At 50.1% G+C, this 6,108-nt stretch overlaps 2 long non-coding RNA genes across 2 annotated transcripts in view; both read left to right on the top strand.

Annotated features, from left to right (window-relative positions):
- Positions 1-608, top strand: part of LOC118159827 — a 1,036-nt gene extending 428 nt beyond the window's left edge. The window contains exons 2-3 of the long non-coding RNA XR_004747255.1: positions 219-278; positions 497-608. This is a non-coding gene — a long non-coding RNA (uncharacterized LOC118159827). The remainder of the gene's footprint in view (positions 1-218; positions 279-496) is intronic.
- A 491-nt stretch (positions 609-1,099) lies between these two features.
- LOC118159825 lies at positions 1,100-5,514 on the top strand. The gene is made up of 5 exons (XR_004747254.1): positions 1,100-1,943; positions 2,545-2,878; positions 3,364-3,988; positions 4,438-4,629; positions 4,975-5,514. It is a non-coding gene; the product is annotated as an uncharacterized LOC118159825 (long non-coding RNA).
- Positions 5,515-6,108: the final 594 nt, after the last annotated feature.

The following is a 6,108-nucleotide window of genomic DNA, read 5'->3' on the forward strand; positions in this document are numbered from 1 at the left end:
GAAGAATCCTTATTAGTCTGTGATTTGTATTGTTTTGCTTAATTATTATTTCTTATAGATATATCTGTGTATATCCAGAGAGAGAGAAAGGACGTATTTTAAGTTGATCTTAGTAATACCTCTTCTGAATGGATTAGTGGGAGGATAGAGGGCAAAATCGGCAGACTTAACGTAGGAAGATTAATAAACCTTATTACCGATTGCTGATGGGCAATCAGGATGAATTCGTCAGGAAAGACGAGCGTGAAATCCGAGGGCTGTGGACAGCCATCTACCAGGTGATTATTGCGGGTGCCTTTGGTCACGTCCTTCGTCCTTTTAGCTTGCCCTTTCCTTCCTCTTGAGTTGAATTTTTGTGCAGCGCTACGTTTGCAGTGGTAACATCTCGACGGAGGTGTTTTTGGTTAAAAACAATCGTAACTGTAGTCATGAAGTCACTGAGCGTGGCTTTGTATAATGACTCCCACAATCGTAACGTTTTTCTCCTTTGTCACAGACAGGAGAAAAGCTCTTTCCGGAGAGATGGCGAAGGAATTAATTATACCTCTGCCTCATCCTGTGAGACCAGAAGACCTGGAGTCACTGTAAGCTGCGATTCTCGGGAGACACCACGCTGAGAGTCACAGGTTCCTTCTCTGCCTGCCCCCAAGGCCCTGGGCACGTTAGGTTCACCCTGGGAAGGGCACGTTGCTCAGGGCAGTTATTTCCTCCCCGAGACGACACGTTTTTCTGCTGCTTTCACCGGTGTTTTTTTTGTTTTTGTTTTTCCTCCACGCGGTTTGCACTGCTTCCGTTGTCAGTCACTGGAATGGGCTGCCCAGGGAAGTGGTTGAGTCCCGATCCCTGGAGGTCTTTAAAAGACGTTTAGATGTAGAGCTTAGGGATATGGTTTAGTGGAGGACTTGTTAGCATTAGGTCAGAGGTTGGACTCGGTGATCTTGGAGGTCTCTTCCAACCTAGATTATTCTGTGATTCCGATTCTGGAACATTCGAGTCTCTCCTCGGTTCTGCTGCAGAACACCTGTTCTGACTTGCTGTTGCTGTAGGGCTTCCCTCTGGGAGTCTTCCCGTCCCCCCCCCCCTCCCCCCCTTGTGTCCTGTGTTTTGTTTCTAATGTTTGTATGTTGTGTGCCTGTGTGTGCGTGTGTTTTATTTGACCCATAACTGTATGAAGTCGCTAAATCCTAGAGGGGATGACAGAGACGTCCCTGGTTCAGCCTTTTTTGCCCCAGTCGTTGCAGAAATGTTGGAAAAGTGAGTACTATCCTTCTCTTTAAATTGGCTTTTGAAAGTATACTTTCTGCAGACTCCTGTCCGTGGTTTAGGTACTTGATTTGGGTGAAACAGAGCCAGACTTTCCTATTAACTAGTGCCCCGAGTGCAATTCCCTGTCGTCAGAGAACAAGAACTATAAACGGTGCTTGGCAGTTATAAATGTCTTGGCTTCTACAAAGGCTAACTTGCCAAAGCAAATAGCAAGTAACCTAAAGACGCTGAATAGGAAAGGTCCTCTTCTCGATGGGAAAAGAGCTTCCCAGAACGTGAGCTCTGTTTTCCCGTAGGGCTCCCTACTTACCCAGCCGTTCAGCGATTATCGCAGGCTTTGCCCGGTCCCCTCAGGTCCAATATCGCACAAGCGTTGTGCTGCAGACGGTACCGCAGCTTACTCTCCATCTCGTGCTGCGTTTCTCGTACCCGCAGAAAACTTACTTCAGCATCAAATAAACCCCGTGGGAAGCGTACCCGACTCATGCCTGCAGGACCATCCCGTTGGGGCTGGTAAAATCCATGAACGGGGCGATGCTTGGAAGAATGTCACCTATGGAGAAGGCAACACTCTCCTTCTGGGCAACAGTTTTTGGAGACTGGTTTCCCCACCCCACTGTGCATTTTGAAGGAGGCAGTCCCTAAGCTGATGCAATCCAACTGCATCTAAGCTGTAGGTTGTTACTTCCAGAAGCTATAAAGGAACTTAATGTGTGTGTTGTTGTTGTTGCTTGTTTGTTTGCTTGTTTGTTTTAATCGAGGCTCGTGTGCATGCGTTTGGCTTGTCCCGATGGCTGGTGTAGGTGATCGCTCACGTGCCCCAAAGTTCCTTGTGCTGATGTTGGATCTGCCCCTCGGTAAAGGACCGCAGCCCGTGTTCAGCTTTCCTTCCTTACCGTGTCGTATGTATGTATTTGTCTACTTTTCTGAACGAAAGAGTGGATTTTTCATGGGTCTCTCTGTGAGCATATCGAGGTAGGCCGCAGTAAATACGCGTAAGCCAGTAGGCTGCAGCGCACACTGGACAGTATCCGAGTGCTACTCTGCCAGCAGTGGAGAGCCAGGTGAAGGTTTCCAGGGTGAGGGCTTGTTCTGCCTCAAGTTGAACAGAAAGTTTCCGAAGTTGAGCATCCCGGGGGATGTTTGTAGGGCTCTTGTTAGACGATAAAAGTTCAGGTGGCTGTCGACAAAGGGGATTTTGTTGGCTCTTTTAGATAGCTATTCCTAGCAAAGATCGCATCGGTTACAGAAGGTAGTAGTAACCTTGCAGTTTCTAAGTTCTGTAGCATCTGTAGCAAAATAAACTGCCAGATGAATAAACGAGCAGGTACAAATACGCTTGACTCTATAGCTGAGATTAAATAACGTGCAGTTTCTTATGTGTTTTACCTTTCAAAGCACGTTGTTTCCGAGCGCCTGAGCTTTTTGCTCGTATTACCGAGGAAGGGAATGGCTGCGCTTCTTCCCCCCTCATCCCTCTATTTTAATTTCTCCTCTTTTCCCTCGATGACAGGGATTCAGAATGTTTTCCTCAGCTGTCCACGTGAAAATCTTTAAAAATACAAGAAAACGCTGATGGTGAACGCTGACAGAATGGGGTGACATTTTCAAGGTAGAGGGCAAAGGACGAGGACATTTCTAGCACGTTAGTGTGACTCCGTTAACAAAACCGACGTACACGCCGCTTGCCGTTCCTAGTTTTTTGGTTTGGTTTCCCTTCAGTAGTCTCCCCAAAGGCTTTTGTGGGCACGACGCGTATCTTTTCTGTTTTTCCAGGATTCATTTGTTAGGGAAGACGACCGTGGAATCCGAGGGCTGTGGACAACCATCTACCAGATGGTTGTTGCAGACGGTTGTTGCGGTCGTGTTATTTGTCCTCTTAGCTTGCCCTTTCCTTTATCTTGAGTCGATTACTTTTTTTTTTATTATTTTTTATTTTTTTTCCAGCACTATGTTTGCAGTGATAACATTGCTGCCGAGGTGTTCTTGACTAAAAATGATCTTAACTGTAGGTACTGAATTCACAGTGTGGCTTTGCGTAATGACTCCCATGATCACAACTTTTTTTATTTTTTTTATTTTTTTCCTTTGTCACAGATAGGAAAAGCTCTTTCCAGCAAGACGGAGAAGGAATTAATTATACCTCTGCCTCATCCCGTGAGACCAGAAGACACCGAGTAACTAACTGTAAGCTGCGAATCTCAGGAGTCGCATGGCTAGGAGTCTCAGGTTCCTCCTCTGCCTGGCCCCAAGGCCCCAGGGATGAGAAATCTTAGGTTTTATGTTTTTTTCCCTATGAAATCCTGTCACGTTAAGGGACGTAGCTAGCTAATTGTTATGGTTCTGGTCAGATTCAGGGTACTGGACTATCATGGACATGGATTCACCCAATAACATAGCACGCCCTTGCTCTAGTCCCGTTCAATGAGTACTGTCACGGCTAGGAACAATGCAACGAACAGCAATTCCTTAGAGCGACAAGGACACGGGTTCTTTGGATTGCCGGCGATAAATTCTCTGTCCGCAAAAGCAAGGGAGCACGCATGACATACACAGGTAATCGTCCTGGCTGTTAACGCGTTAAAAGACACAAAGGCTCTAGATATTTCTAAGTTTCCAAGGAGACACGTGGTACAACCAAGTGTTCCAATATTACCCCACGGCGTCCCAGTGCGGGGGGAGGAGAGGCTCAGCCCATCGACTGATTGCAGAAGTCAGAAAGGTATCCTTCGTGATGGTATCGTCCCTACCATCCCCTTTCGCTTAAGACAGTTGACGGTATTTTCTCTCTTTTAGGTGGAGCTTGAGTGACTCTAGCCAGGCATACCTTGGTTATGACCGGTAAAAAGATTTCTTGCTTTCCTTTAAAGGTATAGGGTCTGAGAAATTCAGAGCGCGTGCTCAGTGAGGGGTGTTTGCACCTTGGAGCTTTTGGTATGGAGGTGTGTTTTGGTATTACGATGATGCTAGAATGAGCAGAAGTTGCCGAGAGTACGGAGTTTTGTCAAAAACATGACAGGTCATTGGCTCAGGGTAGCAAAGGTGCAGCTCGTCGGTCTCGGTGCGCACGAGAGCAGTCCCCGTCTGGTCATAGAGCCTAGCCGCAGTGTCTCCACTCTGCTCTGAAAGCTTCTTCAATGCCGTACGTTTTCTTCAAAAGGTGACTATTAGTTTAATTTGCCTAGTTACTTCAGGCAGTTACTCCACAGCTACCCAAAGCAGCGATAGTGACAAGCCCGCTTCCAGCATCCGTTCCCCATGCAGGGATGGCCACAGGGATGGACAGACGGAGGCCGCTCGATGCGTTGCCCCCCAGGGGAGGGGGAATCGCCGTGTGCCCACCAGTGCAGGTTCCGTAGCGGGGTGAGTGCCTGTGTGTGCGTGTGTTTTGGCCTGGAGCTGTCCTGCCTGGCCGTTAGCGATGGTAGCTAACGTGGCGGTCCGTCGGTGTAGTAAGACGTTGTCCGGACTGTTTTGGCAAAGACGTCCGGTCTGCCGCTGGGCACGTACTGAAGGGCAGCTGGCGCAGAGTCATCTCCGTAGTGTGTGGCAGATGCGGAGGGGGAGGAGGCTTGAGCTGCCTGCGAGCAGCTGTTCGCATAGTGCTTGAATGGTGCTGAAGAACGTCTGTTACTGAATCTGGAAAGATCGCAGGTGTGGAGTGTTTTTCGGTTTTGTCTCTTTTTTTTTTTTTTTTTTTCTCTCCAGCCTTAGATAAACCTTAGGAGGAACCGGTCCAAGGAAGGAGCGCCTTCTGGAACCGTCGAGCCTTCATTTGGCAGCTCGGTGACTGGCTCGGTCTACTTGTGAGGTGCTGAGGGAAGATGTCTGCTGTTCCGAAACGATACAAATAAAAACTGGGGTCCCTTGTGTCGTTGAGGGGTGGGTGCTAATGCTGGCAGCTGAATGGTTATCCTCTGACTACGTTTTGGTGTGTTGAAGCTGAAAGGCAGCCTGCAACCTAGGACGTCATCCCAGCCAGAGCTGCCTCTGGCAAGGTGAGTGATGCAGCAGTTCCTTTTGCGTTGCCGTTCTCAGTGTCATTCTGAGTGTCCCCGCTTTGCCTTTTCGAGGTGTTGTAGCTGGCTTAAGAGGGCAGATGGACGCTTCTGTCTCGGGGACAGGTGAGCGGGCAGAGGTAAGGCAGCCGGTGAGAGTAACTCTGCTGTGGTCTTGGGGTTCTGAGCTTCCTGGTGGCCACGGTGGGTTCGTGATTCTCATCTCCCTGCCTTTTTTCTCCGGGTAAAAAAATGGAGTGTTTCAGGTTGCCGCCGCACAACTTGCCAGCCGCGAGCGCCACGTTGCTCGAGGCAGTTGCTTCCTCCCTAAGACAGCGGGGGGTGCAAGTTTCTGCCGTTGTCCTTTGTGCTTGTTCCGGGCAAAGAGGGTGGGAATCCAGGCGGTGGCTCTCGTGGAGGCCGTCTACGGCCACCTGCTGGTGAGGCGGCGATACTGCAGGCAGCAAGCGGCAAGCAACAGCGCATGCGTAGAGGCGGCCCTGGGCGCCTCCTGCCGCCATCTTTGTTAGTGGAGTGTACCGCGGGCGGCGCATGCGCGGTGGCTCCGGAGGGCGCCTCTGGCCGCCATCTTTGTTAGTGGCGTGTACCACGAGCGGCGCATGGGCAGTGGCTCCCGACGACGCGTCCGGCCGCCATCTTTGGTGACTGAAGTATACTGCAGACGGCGCATGCGCAGTGGCGTCCTCGGCCGCCTCCAGCCGCCATCTTTGGTGAGTGGAGTGTACCGCGGGCGGCGCATGCGCAGTGACGGCGGAGGGCGCCTCTGGCCGCCATCTTTGTTAGTGGAGTGTTCCGCGGACGGTGCATGCGCAGTGGCTCCCGA

Source organism: Oxyura jamaicensis, unplaced genomic scaffold (assembly GCF_011077185.1).
Source record: "Oxyura jamaicensis isolate SHBP4307 breed ruddy duck unplaced genomic scaffold, BPBGC_Ojam_1.0 oxyUn_random_OJ72204, whole genome shotgun sequence".
NCBI lineage: Eukaryota > Metazoa > Chordata > Aves > Anseriformes > Anatidae > Oxyura > Oxyura jamaicensis.